The following is a 23,914-nucleotide window of genomic DNA, read 5'->3' on the forward strand; positions in this document are numbered from 1 at the left end:
AAATTAATACTGATAGGGATTCTGCTCCAAAATAGGAGAGACTGGTTGGAAGAGACAAACAAATAGGCAATAACAATTCCAGAAGATGCACAAAATAATGGGAACAAACAGTATAGGCATCTAACTTGGAATCACAGAATTAAAGAAGCAACCTTAGAAAAGAAATTTAATGCCTAAACTGCAATTTAAATTATTACTAAAGTTATCTAATCAAGGAGAAGAAGTCTGAAAGAAACAATATATACAAGGGTCTAGAGGCTAGAGAACATGGTACAAACTCTAGAACCTAAAAGATTTCATGAAAGAGAGCTATCCAGGTATTTATGATATATAGGGAATTATAACCTGATAAATTAAAAAAAGAAAAAAGAAAAAGAAGGAGGAGGAGAAGAACTAGGTAACCATACCAAGGATGTACAGAACACCCATCTCTTGCATATCCCACTAAATAATACAAATAGGGGTCTTTGTTGTAGAAGCAATTTTTCATTGGTTCAAGAAATAAAAGGAAATGAACTGTAATTGTTTCAGAAGAGACCAAAGCTTGAGCAAGTACTAAAGAATGACAAGACAGCTACAGCTATAATCACTCATTAACCAAAGGAATCAAGTCCTACTGGTGTTCTTTCCATTCTAATACAGAAAGTTGAGAGATACAGACCGACTATTAACATTCTCAAAGACAGTGAGCAGATTCATTCCTTTAAAATACTGGAAACCTTAGAGAATTACTGAGCTAATCCACTAACAAACAACTAGTTCAGTCTAAGAGGTCGTGTCCAAACTTTGTTAGCTCTCTAAAAGGAAAGCATAAGTCCTCTTTTCTTCTCTAGTATTTTTGATCACAAAATTATATAGATTCTATAGAATTCTAAGATTAAGTATATTAAGTTCCTTAAAAGTTATCTCTATGCTAAAATCATTTTCAAAATAAGATAACAAGCCCATTGCAAGGGAAAAAACAAATATACTTGTCTTTATTGAACATCAAAAACAAGATATGATAGATTGAGACACAATTTAAGACTTACTTTGAGTTTCAGTTATCTCATTTTATTTTTTTGAAGTTTTTATTTAAATTTCAGTTAGTAACATATAGTGTAATATCAGTTTCAGGTGTAGAATTTAATGATTCAACACTTACATACAACATCCAGTGCTCATCACAAGTGCACTCCTTAATCACCATACCTATTTCACCCATCTTCCCACCCACCTACCCTCTGGTAACCATCAGTTTGTTTTCTATAGTTAAGAGTCAGTTTCTTTGTTTTACATTTTTCCCTGCCCCCATGTTCATTTATTTTATTTCTTAAATTCCACATATAAGTGAAACCATATGGTGTTTGTCTTTCTCTGACTTATTTCACTTAGCATAATACTCTCTAGCTCAATCCATGTAGTTGCAAATGGCAAGATTTCATTCTTTTTTGTGGCTGAGTAATATTCCGTTTTATATCGAGAGATAGATCTCACATCTTCTTTATCCATCATCAGAAGATGAACACAGGACTGTTTCCTTAATTTGGCTATTGTAGATTATGCTGTTATAAACATCCAGGTGCCTATCTCCCTTTGAATTAGTATATTATATCCTTTGGTTAAATACCTAGTAGTGCAATTGCTGGATATTAGGGTAGTTCTATTTTTAACTTTTTGAGAAACCTCCATGCTGCTTTCCAGAGTTTGCATTCCCACCAACAATACAACACTTACCATGTTGGGGCATTTTAAGGAATTGTTTGTAATTAAAGGGACTAATATCCTTCCAAGTCTAGCATTTGGGGTATGGAAAATTGTTGTGGTGTGCAGTGGGGTTTTTGTTTTTGCTTTTGCTTTTGAGTTTTCTTTTTTTTCCCCTTTGGTCTCCTGGCTTTTTCCTAATCCCTTCCTTTCTCCTACACTGGCGAGCTTGGACCTTCTCTCCATGTCATCCATCCCCTAAGGAAGGCACCCACATACCCACTCTGTCTGCCTGTGGCATGAATCCAAGGCCAGACCTCAAGACTGCCTCCTCTGTCTTAAGGGCATGGGAGCTGGGGAAGGGGCTTTTAAGAAATAACAAAAGGAAAAAAATAATAAAGTCTTCAACAGTTTCCACCTACTCAGATCCTCGAAGGCAGCAAGGTTTTGATGATCTAGATTCATTAGGAATGTCTCCTTGCTAGCCAGGGCCAATCCCTAGGCCTGCTGAGAGCAGAGGCCCTTCCAGTGCCCAGGTTGCCACCACCCAAGGGAGCCTTCTCCTACAGAGAGGCTCAGGCCTGAGGATGCAGAAATCTGGGGCAGCTAATATTGAGAAGCCTGTCTCAGGAGCCAGAACTCCTGTGCCAGCATGGATTCCAGTTGGGACTGCATAACCAAAACAGTTGCAGGGGTTTTTTTACAGCTTTTTTTTTTTATTCGTAGTTGTGTGTGCAGCATTTTTCCCTGATATGTGTGCTCTACAATCAAAACCAAATCTAGTATATTTTGAAACAGTTGTCCTCTTCCCTACATCCTCACCAATACCTGTTCTTTCTTGTATTGTTGATTTTAGCCATTCTGACAGGTGTGAGGTAATACCTCATTTAGTTTTGATTTGTATTTCCCTATTGATCAGTGATGTTGAGGATCTTCTCATGTGTCTGTTGGCCATCTAGATGTCTTTTTTGAAAACGTATCTGTTCATGACTTCTTCCAATTTTTAATTAGATAATTTGTCTTCTGGGCATTGAGTTTTAGAAGTTCTCTATAGATTTTGGATATTAATCCTTTACCAGATATATCATTTGCAAATATCTTCTCCTATCCCATAGGTTGCCTTTTAGTTTTGTTTCCTTCTCTGTGCAGAAGCTTTTTATTTTGATATGCATATTTAATCTAATCCCTCCCAAAATAGCATGAGCATTTTGTGCAGAGGTAGATCAAATAGTTCTAAAATATTTATGGAACCACAAAAGACCCCCAATAGCCAAAGCAATCTTGGAAAAAAAAAAAAGCAAAGCTGGAGACATCACAATTCCGGACTTCAAGTTATATTACAAAGCAGTAGTGATCAAGATAGTATGGTACTGGCACAAAAATAGATACATACATCAATGGAATAGAATAGAAAACCAAGAAATGAACCCACACCTATAGGTTCAATTAATCTTCGACAAAGCAGGAAAGAATATCCACTGGTAAAAAGACAGTCTTTTCAACAAATGATGTTCAAGAACAAAACTGGACCATTTTCTTACACCATAGAGAAAAATAAATTAAAAATGAATCAAAGACCTAAACATGACAGGAAACCATTAAAAGCCTAGATGATAACACAGGCTGTAACCCCTGTAACATTAGCCATAGCAACCTCTTACTAGATATGTCTCCTGAGGCAAGGGAATAAAAGCAAAAATAAACCATTGAGACTTCAATTGTCTCATTTTAAACATCTTATAATACTTCAAATTCACTTTTATATGCAAACATATAATTATTAAAAATAATATTACCAGTCTTCATAAATTTAAATTAATTCAGAGAAGGTGACAAAATTACACTTATTGGTGTACCTAGCTTCTGAGAGCTGACTGTAAAATTTTTGAAACTTTTGCAAACTGGTTGACATCGGCAATGATGGAAGTATTTATACAAATTGGCAAATCTACAAATATGAGCTCTTCCCAGTCCAAGAGCCAGATGTTAAACATTTATCAGCACATCACTAGTAATACGGGAATATGAAAGAAGCTAAACACTCAATATTATAGAATTGTTTATAAACCACATATGATAAGCACAGTAAAAAAATAAACAATAACAAAAATAACACCAATTATTTCTAATATCAGCCCACGGCCAGATTATAAGACTGAATCCAATTATTTTCTTACTGTCTAAAGCTTCCCTCAAATACATTATGCAATGTGGAAAATATGTGACAATAGTTAAAACCTTGATTCTCAGGGTTTTTTTCCCCAGAAATTGGCTAAAGTGATTATTCCAAAATTTTGTGGTTTCAACCTATGTTTACCTATAATTTTTAAATTAAGCCACATAACTACCCATGATATACAAGTTTGAAAAGAACACTGACCTTTTTGCCAGCATGCAAAATATATATATATGCATATATATATATGCATGCTTGTGTGTGCATGTAAATATGTGTATTCTAAAGCCATAAAATTCAAACTTGGCAGATCTACAGATTTCAGTAAGGAAAATCAAGCCAACTCTTAGTAAAGCAGTAGAGCAATCTTTAAGCAACAAAGTTCTGAAACAAGATGAGCTTATAAAACTTTTCTGCAAAGGTTCAAGGGCAGTTGAGTAAAGTTATTGCTGCTGAAGTAAACATTATATGTAACAACCCAAAATATAGAGATCAAGCTCTCCAGCTCATCTGGACTCAGGGTAGATAGAAGTGCAACAAATGAGAAAAAGAAGGCTTCACTGCTTTACTTCTACCCATTCTTCACAAACTCGTCCTACAGCATTGAGACCAAGCTGTAAAGGTCAAGTCCAACAGAAGTGCACCAATTGTTAGAATTATCAGCCTTAGAAATTCTCTGGGAGATGAATTACCCCTAGAGTACACTGAATAAAAGTTAAATGCTTTGCTGCCCATGATTTCAAAGGTTCTTTTTCCTACATGAAGCACTTCAAAGATGGGCTTTTAAAAGCATGATGCATTTAAATAGCCACACCTACAGTGCAGTCCTGACACTGGATAGAAACCTTAATATATATTAGTGTTCAGGAATAACTCCCTGTGAAACACATTTGGCACCCACCATCTCATTCCTTTATATATCTTGTTAACAAGGAAATGCCCAGGTCTTTATAAAAGACCATATAAATATGGAAGAAATCTAGTCTACTACTAAGTCCATCAAAGGTTATTCTTCATTTCTATCACTGCATTTTTGATCTCTAGCATTTCTTTTTGGTTCTTTGTCAGGATTTCCATCTCTGCTTACATCGCCCATCTGTTCTTGCTTGCTGTCTCCTTTACTCCTTAGAGTAATTAGCCTATTAATCATAGATATTTTAAACTCCTAATCTGATCATACCAATAACTTTGCCATGTCTGGATTTTGTGCTTGCTCTGTCTCATCTAATTGTATTGCCTTGTGTTTAGTATGCCTTGTAGTTTTCTCCTGATAGCTGGACATGATATCCTGGATACAAAGAGCTACTGTGAACAGTCCTGTAGTAATGTGGTGGTAATTTGTGAAGAGAAGGAAGCATTCTATAGTTCTATAGAATAGAAAAAATGTCTGGACTCTGAACTTCACACATGCTTCTCAGTACCTCCTCCCCAACTTAAATAGGAAAAGATGGCTAGAGTATGTTAAATTTAAATATTCCTCTTCTCTCATATGGAATCTAGACCTGATTGGAATTGATTACTTCCCCCCAGCCAAGTAAGTTAGACTCATAAAACCCCAACACAACAGACACCAGGTGATTAGTTTCTTCTGAGGGCAGGCCTTCTTAAGAACAGAGTGCTCTGATGTATTTCAAAATGGTTCCTTTTCCTCTTCCCCTGCTAGAAAAATGAGGGAATTTTTCTCCAATATTTACTGTTGCGAACTGGTCAAGCTCCTGTAATATTCACAGTGGTATAGAGATATCCCTATGACAGGGTCGACCTGGAGATTTTAACTCTCAGAGTTGTCAACACTGAGCTTCCAGCAATTTGTCAATTATAGTTCAGGTTTCCTACCGTGATACTTTCTGCTGGTAAATCTCTGCTCTGGGAAGCCTTAATCCCTGTATCACCTGTCTGTCTCTCCAATCCTAGGAGCACAATCACAGGGCACAGTGATTTGCTCTGTGTTCTCCCTTCTCTTACAGATCCAAGAAAAGTTGCTGATCTTTCAGTCTCTCCAGCTTTTAACTTCTTGTCAGGATACAGTGGTAACTTCTAAGCTCCTTACAGGCAGAAAAGGAGTAACCAAATCTGAGAATGTTTCAATCCTTGTATGCATGACAGCATTGTTTATAAAGCAGAAAAATGGGGGGGGGGGGAATAAAGAAAAAAACAAACGGAAAAATTAAAATTAGTTTAGTTATCCATTAGAGATGAGTGGTTTCATAAATCGTGGTCTAGTCATAAAACAGAAGACTCTGTATAAGTTAAAATAAATAAACAAGAGCTATATGTATAATCATGTATTGTCCTCGAAAATATTTTGAACTTAGCACGCCATTCACATAATATTTAAAATTTTTTAAATTACATAATTTTTATACAATAGTTTACAGAATAATATTTTTAAAAAATAATCTTGCATGAGGCTAATAATACTGAATTCTTAGTAGTTCTTCCTTCTAGGAAGTGAGGGAATTAGGATCAGGAAGAATTTCCAGAAGGCAGTAACTATAACATTTTCTTTAATTTGATGATGTAAAACAAATGTTGTTACAATATTAAAATTTCTTAAGCCTTTGTATGAGAGTGAAAATATTCTATGTTCTTGTTTCTGCATGTGAAATATTTTATCTTAAGAATGATTAAAGCTGTGTTTGTTTTGGAAGCTAATATTAATTATTCCTACATACTATCATTACGCCTTTTGGCCAAGAGAGCCAGTATAACTTTATGATTAAGACTCTGTACTCCACATTCGTCTTGATGAACATTGAGTAATATATAGAACTGCTGAATCACTATATGGTACACCTGAAACTAATATAAACTGTGTATTAGCTACAATGGAATTAAAATTTAAAAATGGACAGAGAGGAAAAAAACAAATCTGTACTCCAAACTAAAAATGCCAGAGTTCAAATCCCAGTTCTATACCTAAACATTTTTGTGTCATTAAGCTAGTTAATAGTTAACTAAGATAGCTAAGCTTCAATCTATACGTAATTCTGGGGAAATAATATATCTTATATTCTATGGTTGTTAAAAGTGCTACAAGAGGTAGTAAATGAAAATAACCCTTCTTACTTGAAAAAAAAACATTTTAAAATATTGACTGATAGTTGATATTAGGAACAATTTAATGTGTATTTCATATTTTCCTCTTTTTCCTTTGGTCATAGCAATCTAATGTATCTTTATAATCTCTCTAGGAAAAAGTTTCTTTAATCACAAGTAAATATATATTTTCTGACTTCTTTCTTTATACCAGCTGACCATTTACCTTGCTGTTTCCCAATCTGCTCAGTTTAGTGTATGAGGCTATGACCATCCTCTTTCCTCTAACTTTAAAATTCTTCTTTCTCTATGGATTATCTTATTTTCTTTGCAGCCTGTATCAAGACCCACTTCCATGAAACTTTCTGAAATCTTACCACTATACCTTGCTCAAAATAGCCTTGTCTGAATAAAAACATATTACTATCAATGACAAACAATAATTTCAGTGTTTCACATTTTATGGTACTCAACAGTTTAAAATCACTTACACATTATGTCACTCATATGACATTCAGGTGAAGTAGAGCCACTGTGCAAAACTAATTTTATATCTGCTGACTCTAAGTTTAATAGTTTGTATTACCTCATGTATTTAAGTACTAAGATCTTTTCAAAAAGTTCACATTTAAAGCTATACCTCTCTACTACTTTTTACAAATACTTTCCCTATATAAAGATTTTTAAGAAACTGTCAGTCAAGATATTTCAGTTGCAAGCATAAACTGATTGGTGATAATAAAAATGAACCATCAACTATCTTGTAATGTCTTGCCTGAGCAATGTGTTCAGAGACCTGCCTATCCAGATTCTTGCCCAATAGTGGGTTAACATGTAACAGAAATATTCCATTAAAAAACATGGAGAAGGTAGAGGTGGACAAATTGAAAATATATTTATGCTACCTAATTCCTCTAATAAAAATCCCCATCCAAGTTGGTGGAAAGATTATATATAAAAGGATCCTATTCAAAAGGCCCTGACTCTCCAAGGAAGACCTGTTCACACTTCAATCAACTCATAGTTCATAGGGTAAACTTCTCAGAACAGCCTTTAGAAGAACTAAACCTCTGCCTACATAGTTTTCCTATTTTGGGGTTTACATGACCAAAATCCCTGACCTTGAGGAGGACTACCGGCCAAAGATCAAGGAGTAGGGGGATGGAAGACTGGGGATGATGAGCAGAAGAGAGTTGTACCCTTTCCTTTTCACTAATGATATCCTACATAGAAGCCTTGGTTTTAAAGACTGAATGTTAATTAAATGTTAATTCAGTCAATTTCATGCAAGTAAAGACAGACATTAGAAATTTCAGCAAGAGGATTAAAAATTTCCATGTCAACAAAAATCTACCCAGGAATGATTTCTTCATAGTATTTGGTCCCTATTCTGGTTTATGTTGTTTATCTAAATTAATATGATTGCTTTCTTATATTTCTGATTGGTTTGCAAATTACTCAATGGTTAAGTCATGTAGCATATTTCTTTAACATCCCTGGTATTGCTAATGTAACGTAGCTTAAAACGCACAAATTTTTAAATCCTTATTTTTTATACATCTTTGACTATAGGAAGACCATGATACTTTTCAGTGTCAAAACCTATTTCTCAAGGCACCTGGGTGGCTCAATCAGTTAAGCATCTGACTCTTGGTTTCGGCTCAGGTCATGATCCTGTGGTTGTGGGATGGAGCCCCATATTGAGATCCATGCTGAGTGTGGAGCTTGCTTATTGTTCTCTCTCTCTCTCTCTCTCTCTCTCTTCCCTCTCTCTCCCTCCCTGCTCACATTCTAACATTTTTCTAATTTAAAAAACCTGTTTCTGAATGCCAATTTGTGATCATGGAGAGAGTGATTGGAAAAAGAAAAAATAAGCAGAAACCACGTTGAATCCATGTCTCAGTGAATGGGATAAAATAAAAAATACAGGGGGAAAAAAGAAGAAGAAATAAATCAGGAGGAAGGAAAAATATGAAGAGTAGAGTAGTCAAGCAGAATTGACTACAAAGCATGGATGCAGCCAGGTTAGATATAAATACACTCTGGAAAGCAAAGAAAAGCTATACAGGCAAACTATTCATCTTTAACCAGGGAGAGTGGATCCAGTTATGTCCAACACACACACTTATAGTTGGACCCTGCCAATCAGTTAATAAGGCTTTATAAACGATAGATCTCTGTCAAAAGCATTAGAGACTATAGTGCAGATAAAGACATTATGTATGTGAAAAAGATACTTCAATGACAACAGGACTTGGAATGCAAACACCTAAGAGAAGAGGCTTTCCTTGACATTCATGGATTAAACTCAAAGTAAATAAATAAACTGGACTTTTGAGATTCCACAAAAATTCTGAGAGCTCTCACTTGTAAGAACATGAATGGACCTAGAAGATATAATGCTAACCGAAATAAGTCAAACAGAGAAAGACAATTACCATATGATTTCACTCACATGTGGAATTTAAGAAACTAAACAAAGAAACAAGTAAAAAATAGACTCTTTAAAACAGAAAACAAACTGGTGGTTGCTGGGGGGATGGGTAAAATAGATAAAGGAGATTAAGCTCTTTATATGTTAATTATACTGCAATGAAAAGTTTTAAAAAAAATTTTTAAAGAGCATGGTTATCAAGGCTGTGTCTATTTGTTTACACTCAGTACTTTACTGAATGCTGCTGCAGTGTATATAAAAGAATTTCCCTTGTGAAATAGAAATTTATGAAAATTCAGAGTAGATATTAAGGACTGATAAAAGTAGAAGTTTATATAGTATAGCACGTGTTATAGGTATAAGCTTTTGTACAGGTTTCAAATTTAGATCTTTTTTGAATATTCACTGGTTCATGAAAAATGGTTTACAAAACCATACATAGATTCATACAAAGATGAACAGACATTCTGGGGTCTGAAGGAATTTATACTCGAAGATACTCCAGTCAGCAGGGGGTCATGTTGAGCATTCTGCAGACAAAATTGTTTCAAATCTGTAGCTGCCTGGGAAAGCATCACATGGTTGATTGAGCCTGGATAGGCTACCAGCTAGAGCTGTTGAACCATTTTCTTCTTAGCAGTAATGGTGGAGGAACCAGACATTGTGCTCCAGAGAGCTAGCAGATTCATAGGTCAGGCTGACTCTATCAAAGGGAGCCAAGGACTTCAACAACACAAAACTATCCATGATGCTTTATTTCCAGCCTCTGCACCTGATTCACCAAGGATGATGAATTGGGGAACTAAAAATGAAAACACTGAATTTCAGAAGTTAACAAATAAATAAATATGACTACTTGTGAGAATTTATGTAGGAATATGGCCAAAGCTTAAATAGAAAATACAGGTTAGGCATACAGTAAGATTAACTTCTTCTATATCAAGGCAATAATTTCACTATAAAATCTTGGGGGTTAGCAAAATTTTTCTGAGCGGAGGGATAGCAAAATGGAAGTAGTACTTAAGAATTTTAATTTAGGGGGCACCTGGGTGGCTCAGTCAGTTAAGCATCCGGCTTCAGCTGAGGTCATGATCTCACAGTTCATGGACTCAAGCCCCGCATCTGGCTCTGTGCTGATAGCTATCTTGGAGCCTGCTTCAGATTCTGTATCTCGCTCTCTCTCTCTCTAACCCTCCTCTGCTCGAGCTGTCTCTCTCTGTCTCTAAAAATAAATAAAAAACATTTAAAAAAAGAATTTTAATTTATGTGGCATATAGTGCAAATTGTGAAAATTGGGTTTTAAATCACTAAATCAATAACAACATAATCTACTTCATTAGGATCTTTGTCAATGCTTTATCCCTAATGATTCAGTAATAACCAAAAATAATAAAAAAATGCTGGAATTTAGATATAAGACATTTCAATAATCTCCATGTAGCAGAATTAATGTAAATTGAGCTTTCCTTGGAATTCATCCACAAATGTTGTTTCCAATGATTCATTTTAATGATATTAATACCTATGACTCCACAGATCACATATGACCAAAGATACCTGTACTTAAAGATACAGAAATTACTACATTAGTTATATGGGATTATTACAAAGTTCTCAAGGATATATTGACTGATACAAAGATTAATAAGAGCAAATGCAGATAAATATATATAAATTAGATGCATACACAAAATTTTCCTTATAAATAAGTCAACTACTTTTTAAACTATTATTTTCATATTTTATTATCTAAATTTAGATTAAAAATCAAGAGATTTTTTGGTAAGGCTAAGAAATAATGACCACAAATATCTCTTTCTCTGAAAAAAATTCTATTTGTCCTCTAATGACATATTTCCCTTAGCAATGGAATACTCTCTTTGGGGGGAGACTCTGAATTTAAGGAAACTTTTCCTTTCTAATTTAATTTTGAATAATGACTCAACTAATCTGGACACTAGGGATGATGTGATGTCTTTAATTTTTTCATATGATGATATGTATGTGTGATAAGAAATGCATCTTTGCTAAATTTCAAGTTTTGTTTCAGAAGATAAAAGTCTGATTTGGGCAACATTCCCAGAAGTTCCTTTGGGGGAAAATGACACATTTCAAAATTGCCGAGTTCCAATTGCATTTGGTTAAAATAATAACTTTGGAATGGTGATTTTTTTTTGGGTCTATGTTTAAAGAACTGTCTTGTATACCTGAGTTCAGATTTCAGAAATGACAAGGTATGAGGACTCCAAGATGGATAAAGTCATAGCTAATAGTAAACCTAAGTATTGAGTTGTAACATCAACCAACACACTCACATGTCTTTCTTTATTTGAGTTTATAAACAGTGCTCTCCTCATCAAAAATAATGAAAACCAGATGCCTAGATAGTACAGCTGCGTTTAGGACAAATATGACACTAAAAAATATCTACTTCTCTCCTGAAGCAGAAAATATCTTCTTAAAAGTAAAATGCTCTTATAGATATACAATTATACTATGTTCTTAGTTGCTATATCCACTTCCATAAGTGAATTAAGAGTGACAGAAATGATCCCAGAAGAAATATAAGGACAGAGTCTGGTAGGGCTGAAAGATGTAATTGTCTTTCCACATGACACTAACATTTTTCACAGAAAAAAACAATATTGAAATATTTGTCAATGATAAACAATGTTACTTAGAATTCAGTGGTTGACCTAATATTGGTTTCTTAAAAGTTGCATATAGAATCGGGGCACCTGGGTGGCTCAGTAGGTTAAGCATCTAACTCTTGGTTTTGGCTCAGGTCATGATCCTACTGTTGATGGGGTCAAGCCCCACATTGGGCTCTGTGCTGGTTTATTGAGCCTACTTGGGATTCTCTCTCTCTACCTCTCCCCTGCTTATGCTCGTGCACACTCTAAATAAATAAATAAATAAATAAATAAATAAATAAATAAATAAATAAAATTTTAAAGTAGCATATAGATTCAAATATTTCCTAGCAAGAGTGTAAGTAGGATGTTAGGAACACTCTGAAAGGCTTTTACTCTTCAGATATTAAAGCCACTTAGAATGTACTATGAAACTTTGAACTTAACATTTTCCAAATAAAACTAAAATGGCAAGGCATTAGATTCAGTTTTACACCTATTTAATAAATATTCAGTAAAAAAAAAAATCTATTCTCCATTGCCAAGAGAAAGATGTTGAGGAAAAGGTGTGCATAAGTCATGGTGTTTTAATGAACTGTTCACTCCTGAGAATTTTTTACCTTTTTTTTAAAAGGGATGTCTAAGGATAAAAGAGGTTAGACCAACTTCACAGTACTAACAGTGTCTAGCTTTTCTGTTAGGGATTCTGGTCTCACATTAGTGATGTTGTTTTTAACAGAAAACTAAGTTATTATGTAAGGATGCAGATCTGATTCGAGTTTCCCCTCTGACCTTGAAGGCCAGCTAACACCATTAACGTTTCTGAGGGCGGGCCTAAAGATGGAGGTTAAAACTAGTCACGCCCTACCTGAGGGTTCTGAGTCCACCCTGTAATTGGTTAAAGTTACTGTCAATGATGTGATGCTATAATGATTGGACCCCTGTACCTGTGTCCCCATTTCCTGTAACTCCCCCTTCCCAAACTCATAAAAGGCCCTGCCCTGCCATGGTCCGGGGCTCGCTCCATGTGGATCCACTGTGTTGTTGAAGTCTGTGAGCCCGAGTTTAGGCTGACTGGGCCTAAATTCCTAATAAAGCCCTTTGCTTTTGCATGCGTGCTTCGGTCTCCCTGGCGGTCTCTGGTTTCTGGGGGCGATAAAGAAATCTTAAGTACAACAATTACTGACATTAAAGAGAAAAAATAAAACCTAAATAGTTCAAGTATTCTGTTTGAAATAATGCCAAAACAATTATGTTTTATACATCTGTATCTACTGCACACAATACAATCAAAATATTAACTGCAGATACTCTTACCTCACTCAAAGATCTCAAAATGCAGACTCCACATGAAGATCGTTTTTAAATGCATATTTGTTCAATTTTATTATTTTCAAAATAATGTGTGTATATATATGTATATATATACCTTGTTTCAAATAAATTTGCTTTTCATTATTTTATAGCTGTGAAAAACTAATTTCAGTTAATTTTCTTTTTCATTTTGTACTACAGGTCTCAGAAATATATTTTTAACCTTTCTAATAACTAGTATATCTACAAAAGGTCAATAAATATTAGATTGGAAACCTTGTCAACACAGACTAAAAATATCCTGTACTTTTATCTTTCTAGTAAGCCTTAATAGTGACAGAAAAATCTATTTCTTAGTGAAATTCTAAAGATATTTTTATAACTATTCACATTAGAATCCAAATAGAACACATTCTGTTTGGAGTAAGATTTGGTATAAGTGAAATTTGTCATGAAAATTATGATAGTTGTACAAACTTTGATGTGCCTTACCATGAAGGAAGTATAAATATACTAAAAGTATAAAATAACTAAAAGATAGTCACTACTCTCAAAGTGTTTAAAATATTCTAAAGACATACAGAAGTACAAGTAAGTTTTAAAAAAATAAAGTTAATTTCATTACAGAGCATTTTCACATAACATGGCCAAACATTTTAGACCTGGAAATAGCAAGATTTCTTTGTGTTACTAAATATTTAGATACATTTTAAACATATCTAGGAGTGAAATAAAATACTAGTCATCAGGTTTGCATTCTGACGTCATTTCTAAATTATTAGAAAATACAAGGACAATTTTTATTTTAATTTTTTTTAACGTTTATTGCTTTTTGAGAGAAAGAGAGAGCATAAGCAAGGGAGGGGCAGAGACAGAGACACAGAATCTGAAGCAGGCTCCAGGCTCTGAACTGTCAGCACAGAGCCCAATGCGGGGCTTGAACTCACAAACGGTGAGATCATGATCTGAGCTGAAGTCAGACGCTTAACTGACCAGGCCACTGAGGCACCCCAACAAAGACAATTTCTAATTTCTATATAGGTTTATTCTTTATTTCTTCACCACTCCTCTCCCCAAATAAGACATTAATTCTAACGAGAACACATTACTAAATAGAAATTCATTTACCATATTATTGTTTATTCTCCTTTTTTTAATATTTTAGTTTATAAATATAAACTTTGATTTTTTGGAACATTTCTTGAAATCACTTAAGTAAAATCATGCTAAGAGATTTTAGTCTTCAACAAAGATATTTATGACCATCCAAATGATAATGCTAATAAAAACTAGCAATGTGTCAACTAGATAAATCCATTAAATATGAATACCATATAAATACTATGTTATCTATATGTCCACATTGTGGAACCCGGATTACGTGAGATTTTTTGTTTTGTTTTTTTTTTTTAATCCCACCTGCCTTTTTATAGAGTGAGTGGGGGAGGAGCAAAGAGAGAAGGAATCTCAAGCAGGCTCCATGCCCAGCACAGAGCAGGACAGAAGGGCTTGATCTCAAGACCCTGAGCTAATGACCTGAGCTGAAATCAAGAGTCCTCATGCTTAACAAACTGAGCCACTCAGGTGCCCTTGAAAGTTTCTGAATTAGACTCCTTGAACTAGATAAAGGTTAGAGGTTTTTTCCTCCTCCTTTTCATCACAGGATGACCGTGTAATTGAACACAGAATTGTTACTTTATTCAGAGCAAAATGAGCCCATTTTTTCCTGACTTTACTTTTGATTTTATACAGTAAATTATTTTTCCTTACTGAAAGTATGCACATATTTTTTTGCTAAATGATCAAAAGTTAAAACATTGAGCAACTAACATTTGGCAGAAATTGTGAATTGCCTCACTGAATTCTTATAACCTGCCTATATATAGGTAGCATTTCACTCCTCGTTCTAAATGTAAAGGAACTGAAAGCAAGATTAGGTAGCAACATGCCTAAAGTTCAAGCTAACAAATGGCATATGCAGGATTGAAACCCAAGCCATCTGAGAGCCTAGACAACCCTCTTAGTCACTATTATATGACACTTTCCAAAAGACATAAACATACCTTTAATTTAAGAAACATTAACTGGGGCGCCTGGGTGGCTTAGTCAGTTAGGCGTCCAGCTTTGGCTCAGGTCATGATCTCACGGCTCCTGGGTTCGAGCCCCATGTCGGGCTCTGTGCTGACAGCTAGCTCAGAGCCTGGAGCCTGCTTCAGATTCTGTGTCTCCCTCTCTCTCTGACCCTCCCCTGCTCATGCTATCTTTCTCTGTCCCTCAAAAATAAATAAAAAACCATTAAAATTTTTAAAAAAAAAAGAAATGTTAACTACTTGCTAACACACCATACAGGAAGAGGCCTTGCTCATATATCATCAGGTGTTGCCTACCTTGTGTACACAATTGCTACAGAATCTAACCAATCCAGGTAAGTTGGTAAAAGATTACTTGGAAAATCATTAAAAATTTTTTGTAAGAAAAACAGAACTTACATGCTAAAATCTATATTTTATCATTTTATACTATATATCTTAAATGCATATATACACATAATAAAATAAAAAAATCACACTTATAAAATAAAATACAGTTGTTAGAGAAGGAAACCACACACACACACACACACATACACACACACACACGCACACACAGAGTAAAATAAAAGTCAAGAGGTGTGGTTCTGTTCTGGTTCACATATTCTCTATCACTGATTCACTGACCAGAGAAGCTTGTAAAACGTCTGCTCCATGGTGGAGACCTCTGTGACAGCTGTTTCTACACTATGCCCTGACCCACTTTTGCTATAGCACCCCAGTCCTTGGCTCATTGTCGTCTCTGCCAGTTCAGATTTGGTTATTCCACTGTATCAGGTCTCCCACTCTAACTTCAGCGCAGTATCTTTCCATACCTTTGTATCTGTTCAAAATCACCTCTTTAAATACATACTTCAAGTACTTCTATTCCTATTTAAAGATTTATACCAATGAAATAAGCCTCAAAAGTGTGGCTACTTTTTAACCTAAGATTGAAAAATACTTATTATGAAAATATTTTTTCTATGTATACCTGTGGTGAAAAGATTTTTGTAAATCTTCCAGATGGGGGTGTAACAGAACAAATTCCAGCTTGACTATCACCTGCGAGTTCCTCAGCACTCTCAGCTCAAGTGCCACGACAGTCTGTTGCTAGAATTAGTTGTAAGGTTTGTCACAAATAATGTGTTGTTTATAGCAATGAAAGTTCTAAAAGTATTCTTCCCTGATCATTTTAGCTAAAGCCCTCTTCTTCGTTGAGTTTCTAATTTCTAAAGGGTGTGTATTTCTTTGATTTTTGTGTAGCTCACTCCATTAGAGTGTATTATTCTTACACCCCTAGTGCTTCACACAGGGCCCATTCTCTAACATTTTAAATTGTTCATCACTTTACAAAAGAGAGGATTCCACCCCCCCCCCAGGAAGTACACTATAAAGATTTTTAAGGTTTATCATATCTCACCATTCTTGGTTCTAGGCTAGGGTACTGCCGTATACTGATACTTCAGTTAAAAAACCTTTTGGGATAGAATCTGAGACAGATTTCACCATATACTAAGGCCCCTTTAATAACTGATACTAGAGAGTCACTGAATTTTAGAGCTGAAGGCTGCTATGAGAGAATAATGAGTTTCAAGTATATAATCTTTTCCATAAGCAATTTGGAATTTTAAGAAAAAAAAAAACTATATCACCTTTATCTTGTTCAGGAGTGATGAGCGTAAATACCCTGAAGTAAACTGTGAGAATTAACTAAGTATTTCAAGGTCTTTATCACCATTAGCAGCTCATCTACATAAAGATGACTTTGTGGTAACATATTTCTCCATTATTTCTATAACAAAATGAGTGCAAAGAGGAAAATAACACTGAATGCAGTTTTGAACTGTGTAGCACAAACATGAAAGTGTAATAGACTTTCATAGCACTTAAAAGACATTTCTGTTAGTGCTAAAAGCAAAGGTCAGAAAAATATTTTTCCTGGGGGAAAATTCCACCATTCAGTAGAATAATCCTCCCTTAATGTTAAATTTTTATTTTTAATAAAATGATGAATAACAATACTAATAATGAACAGCTTAATCAAAATGCAGTCCCTTTCTCCAGTACAGATATTAAGAGAAATGAAAAATTTCCATTAGTACCTAGAGAGAAAACAATCTTATACTGTTTCCAGAAAAATTTGATTTTTAGAAAAAAATTAAAAACATATGTAGAATTTTTCTATTATAGAGGGTCCTCTTAAATAATACATACAAGTCTTTTTTTAATTAGATGATAAATAATGTTATTATATACCCTCCTTTTAGTCAAATTAGTAAAATCCTGTGTGTTTCTTAAATGGATTGGTAATTATATATGGTTTTATAAAGCTTTAGGATTGTCCTTATATATTTAGCATAATATTTAAGCATACAGTTTTACCATAAATATTGAAACTTGATCAGTATTATTCCAGGGGCATAGAAAACTAAACACCCTGAAGACCTTGCCATTGAAAACAACTAAAATTCTTAATAAAATAAGAAAAAATGTTTAATGTTTCATTAAGATAGCATGAAAATAAGAATCTATCATAATTAGTTTGGCTCCACTTAGGACAAAGATGTAGAAAGCCACAAGAGAATGTTGCTTTCATACGAATAATAAGAGAAAGACAAATAATCTTCAAAATCATATCTTCTCCAGAGCCCAGAAGAGAACTGAGATCTCTAGGCAACCAAAGAAACTAAAGTCTACAGAATGACAAGCCTCTAAGAGTAGAGACGGAAGACATAAATCGTTTTACCTATGTTAAAGCACAGGGGAAAGAGATGGCCTTCAACAAGCAGATAAAAATAAATAAGCTAAAACTTGAATAAAATTTTATAGGACAAGTATGGGGGACATGTTAGTTTCATATCTAGGTAACCCAGGAACAAGGGGAACTTGCATTCACTTGCAAGCTCTTTACCATGGCCTTCCCCCATACGTCCTAAGAAAGACTGATATAGGGGAAAGACTGACAAGAGAGCTCTCTCTACTTGGCACAAGCACTCAGCATATAATCAGCTACTGTATGAAGTCCCTTATGTTTCCCTATATCCTTCTTTTCATTAAAAATAGTTTGTTGTCAAATTGGTTTCCATATAACACCCAGTGCTCTTCCCCACAAGTGCCCTCCTCCATCACCACCACCTCTTTTCCCCTTCCCCCTCCCCCTTCAACCCTCGGTTGGTTTCCAGTATTCAATAGTCTCTCAGGTTTTGTGTCCCTCTCTCTCCCCAACTCTTTCCCCCTGCCCCTTCCCATGGCCCTCCATTAGGTTTCTCCTGTTCTCCTGTTAGACCTTATATCCTTCTTTAAAAGCTTAAAAGCTTTAAGTCATTTGGAGAAAAGCAGCAAACTCTCTCATTCTCTGGAGATATAGGTAAAAATCCATTATTCTGCTACAGGGTAGAATCAAAACCCTCATTGCCACCAGAGGTGGAACTGAAATACTCCCCTGTCACAAGACAAAGGCAAAGATCATTTGCTGCTGGGATAAGTATAATCAAAAACCCTAAGCTCATGAGGGAAGGGCAGGAGAGCCTCATGATCCCAGGATCCAACACCAATAGCAAGCAGAGATTAACTAGCACCAGATAAGGGGTCCTATCCCAGCCCTGGATCAACCAGAAATACAAAGCAGAGCTTGGCTACCATGGGAAAGAAGGGAAGGAATGCAAGCAAGGATCTACCTTTGAGACCCAGGGATACAAAGCATGCCAAACACTGAACCCACACACACACACACAAATGTGAGACGAAACTCCTCCTGGTCCTTAATTTGAAACTAATACCAAGTAACAAGCAATAGTCATATTCCACTAGAGAAGGGCAAGAGCATAGACAAAGGCTCCACTCTATCACATGTGTGCGGAATTTCTAAAGCTAAGAGTAGAGCAAGAATGCTGACAAAAAATACCTCTTTTCAACCATTGGATAAGTTTGAAATTTATGTTGCACTGAAGGGATCATAACAACAACAAAAACAAAACCCTGCTTGATTCCTGATTAGATTGATTCATACCAAAGATCTGACCAAAGAAAAGGCATTTCTGTCATAAATACTATTAACCTCAATATCGATTATTCTATATATAATGAAAGCATTCAATAAAAAATTATGAGACAAGCAGCAGAGAAAAGCATAAATGATGACTCCCTGTGAAGAGATAAAGCAATCAATAGAATCATACTTAGAGTCAATCCATAAGTTGGAATTACCAAACAAGAACATAAAAATAACCATGACAGATCTATGAAATGATCAGAAAAAAGACAGATAATATGTATGAGCAGATAAGGGATTTCATCAGACAGATGAAAACTATGAGTCTAATGGAAATGCCAAAAATAAACATAAATAATAATAATAATTAATAATAGAGTAACAGAGATGACAAAATCCCTTGATGTACTCATTACTAGAATGGAAATGGCTAAGTAGTCAGTAAACTTAAACATAAACCTAAATAAATTATCCAAACTGAAATTTTTTAAATGACTGGAAAAAACAAAATAAAGAATTCAAGAGCTATGGGAAAACATCCCCAAAATAATGTGACACAAAACTGTACATACAATAGTCAACTTGCTGAAAAATAAAGAGAAAAACTTGAAGCGGGCTGACAAAAATTTAACATTTCATAGAGGGAAACAAAGATAATGCTTACCACAAATGCCTTATCAGCAGCTAAGCAAGTCAGAATACAACAGCATGGTGTCTTTATAGCACTGCAAGAGAAAAATCTGAATCTGAATTCCATTCCCAATACAAGTATTTTTCTTTTTTTTTTAATTTTTTTTAAAATTTTTAATGCTTTTTATTTATTTTTGAGAGACAGAGAGAGACAGCTGGAGCAGGGGAGGGTCAGAGAGAGAGGGAGATACGGAATCTGAAACAGGCTCCAGGCTCTGAGCTAGCCATCAGCACAGAGCCCGACTCGGGGCTCGAACCCACGAACCGTGAGATCTGACCTGAGCCGAAGCCGGATGCTTAACCAACTGAGCCACCCAGACGCCCCAATACAAGTATTTTTCAAACATGATAGCAAAATATTTTTTCAGGATACCCAAAGATGAATTCACTGTCAGTACACACACACAAGAAATGTTAAAGGAAGTTCTTCAAGCAGAAGAAATGTGGTACCACATGCAAATGTGAATGTACACATTTGCCCCTGAAAGGGTAAAATGAAGGTAATCATAAAAGATCTTTTTTCTTTATTTTCAATCACTTTAAAGATAACTAACCACATGAAGCACAAATAGTAACACATATGTGGGTTTGTAAGATACGAAGAAGTAAAATGTATGACAAACTATAACATAAAAATGAGAAGGAACAAGTGTAACTGTAGTGTTGTAAGCTGCTTAACTTATATATGAAGTGAAATGGTAATATTTGCTGGTTGACAGTAATTAAGTTACAAATATACTGCAAATCCTAGAGCATTTACTAAAAATGCTGTTATGTGTATAACTAACAATCCATAGTGGAAATTGTAAAAGTCACCAAAAAAACTCAATTAAAAAAAATTTTTAAAGCAAAAAACAGATGGGACAGACAACAACTAGATGGAAGATTTAAAACAACATAAGTAACTGTAAGTGTATTACAATTAAATGATGTGAAAATTCCAATTAAAAAGCAAAATTTGTCAGATTTGAAGATATAAAAGAATCAATTATTGAAATTGCATACTATTTTAAATATGAAGGCCTACATAGAGTAAAAGTAAAAGGATAGAAAAGATATGTCACAAAAGCACTACGTAAAAAAAGCTGAAGCAGATACAAAGATTTCAGTAACAAGGAATATTACTAAGACTTAGAGAATTATAAGAAAATCCATTTATCAAGAACTAATGAATTGCATACATTCACCACCATTATACATATCATAATAATCTTAAATGTTTATACACCCAAAAGCAAAACTTCATAATACATGAAGGAATGCTGATAGAACTGACATAAAATAGACATATCCATAGTTATAGTTGGAAACTTCAACACTCCACTCTGAGTAACTGGCAGAAAAAGTAGATAGAAATTCATAAAGATATAGCCAACCTGATGAATACTATCACACTAGTTGATATTTATAGAACTCTCCCAATCAGAGCATAATGCACGTTATTTTCAAATATAGTGCAATATTCACAAAGACAGACCACATTCTGGGCAGTGAAACAAACCTCAACAAACTTTGAAAAGAACTGAAATTTTACAAGATATATTTTCAGATATATATATTTGTGGAAAGAAACCACAAATAAAAGACAGAAAGATATGTGAAAAAAAACAAATATTCAGAAATAAAATAACATCTATAAGTAACATATAATTCAAACAGATAAACACAAGAGAAATAAGAAAAATATTTTAATATAATGAAAATAGAAATATATTATGTCAAAATTTGTGAGCTGTTATAAAAGCATTACATTTAGGGGTGTCTGGGTGGCCCAGTTGCTTAAAGGGCCAACTTCAGCTCAGGTCATGATCTCACAGTTTGTGAATTCTGAATCCAAGCCCTGTATCAAGCTCTCCACTCTCAGCATAGAGCCCATGTCACACCTCTCTCTGTCTCTCTCTCTCTCTGTTCCTCCCCATGCATGTGTATGCTATCTCAAAAATAAACATCTCTTTAATGTTTATTTTTATTTTTGAGATAAACAGAGCACAAGTAGGGGACGGGCAGAGAGAGAGGGAGACAGAGAATCTGAAGCAGGCTCCAGGTAGTGCTTAATCAATCTTGTACTTTATAATTAAAAAAAGACAAATATAATACTTAGTAATATTTGTAATTTTCACGTGTAACAGAATATGCTATTTCTGCAAGATCTGTGTTGTAGCATTGTTGTGACATTTTCCAAACAATTATTTTTTTAAAAGGGAGTGCATCTAGGAAATTTATCTTTTATCAGTTTCTTTACACTTTTTCTAAAATTATGGTGAGAAGTAGTGCTGAGAAAGGCAGTCTCATGCATGCAGCCTTTTGGCCCTCCCTCAGCCACATAAGACTGGGAATTGGAACACTTCCTCAGGAAGAGATAAAGAACCCTGATAATTTCTGTTGGGCTTGTGACTTTGTGTGGGAACATCTTTCCCTTTCATAAGCCCAATATATGCTCTTTTGTTCTGCATAAGCATATGGCACCTGGTATATCTGCCCTCCATGGGGAGTGTACAGAGTCCTTCTGCTGGGTAACAAGAGGGGTTGTGCATATGCCAATTGCCCTGTGTCTGTTGGGAGATAGAGACCCACCACCCATGGAGAGCCAATGGCCATTACTGCAGTAACTTCTCCAAAGTAAGGTTATATAAGTTACTTTCCTTTTCTAAAAACAATCTACTAGTAAATGCATTCTATCTAAACGAATTAAATCTAAATCCTTAAGGATATATAATATTTATTAATAATCTGTTATATGCTGTACATTTAGCAATGCCCATCCATAAATCTCATTCTATAACATATCCTAAAATTAAAGGTCATCTATAAGTGGCTATTGACTTTCCTTTCTAGCTTTATGTTTCGCTACTTTCACTCTCGAAGCATGGGTCAGAGAGAAAGGGAGACACAGAATCCGAAGACAGGATCTAGGCTCCAAGCTAGCTGTCAGCACAGAAACTGACGCAGGGCTCTAACCCACAAACTGTGACATCATGATCTGAGTGGAAGCTGGGCACTCGATGGACTGAGCCACCTAGGTGCCCAAGCATGACTTAAAACTAGACTGGATTTTCTGCTCACCAAATTCAACTCTGTGTCTTTCTGACTTTAATTAGAATTCAGCCTTTCAAATTCTTAGTCATAATTAAATATTCAGATTACTGTGTGTATACTTTCTTCTTTATTAACCCATAATTAATTTCTGTATTTTTTGAATTACCAAACTACATTGTTTACATCAGTCTAATAATGTCTATCACATTCTTTACATCATAGTCATTTTTCAAAATGGTTTGTATTTTCTTTGTGGAAATATTCTCCCCACCTACGTTCAGTAATATTATCTTTGAATAGGATTCCCATCTTAATACTACTTTCTCTCGTCCTCCCTTGAATATAGGTGTTGTCATATGACAAAAATCTCATCAAGGGTATACAAGCTGAAGTGATATGAGTGATTTCCATATTGAGACTTTTAAGAGAGTGTTATGTTCTCCTTCCACCCCGTCTTCTGCCATTCTGTCATCCAGATGTGACAGTGTTTGTGAAACAATTTGGTCCTAGGAATGGTAAACCTAGGTCTAGATAGACAACTAGAAGACACCTGGGTCCTTAACATCATGAATGCACCATATCACCATGAATCACTTATACTAGATTATAGCTTAAAAATAAACTATCTTATTTAAGCCACTACTATTTTGGTTTTTGTTATAGCATCTAAATCTCCATCAAAATTAATATTTCCTTTATTTTTTTTTAATTTTTTTATGGTTTTTATTTTTTTTATTATTTTTTTAACATATGCAATTATTTTCCATCCTTTACAATACAGTAGTTGCAATGACACTCAAAACAGAAAAGCAAAGTAAAAAATCAAAACACCAACTTCTGTTTCAT

At 34.8% G+C, this 23,914-nt stretch overlaps 1 pseudogene; it reads right to left on the reverse strand.

Moving 5' to 3' along the window:
- Window positions 1–9,742: 9,742 nt before the first annotated feature.
- Window positions 9,743–9,994, reverse strand: LOC115274813 (annotated as a pseudogene).
- Window positions 9,995–23,914: the final 13,920 nt, after the last annotated feature.

This window comes from Suricata suricatta, chromosome 2, assembly GCF_006229205.1.
Source record: "Suricata suricatta isolate VVHF042 chromosome 2, meerkat_22Aug2017_6uvM2_HiC, whole genome shotgun sequence".
In the NCBI taxonomy this organism is placed as follows: domain Eukaryota; kingdom Metazoa; phylum Chordata; class Mammalia; order Carnivora; family Herpestidae; genus Suricata; species Suricata suricatta.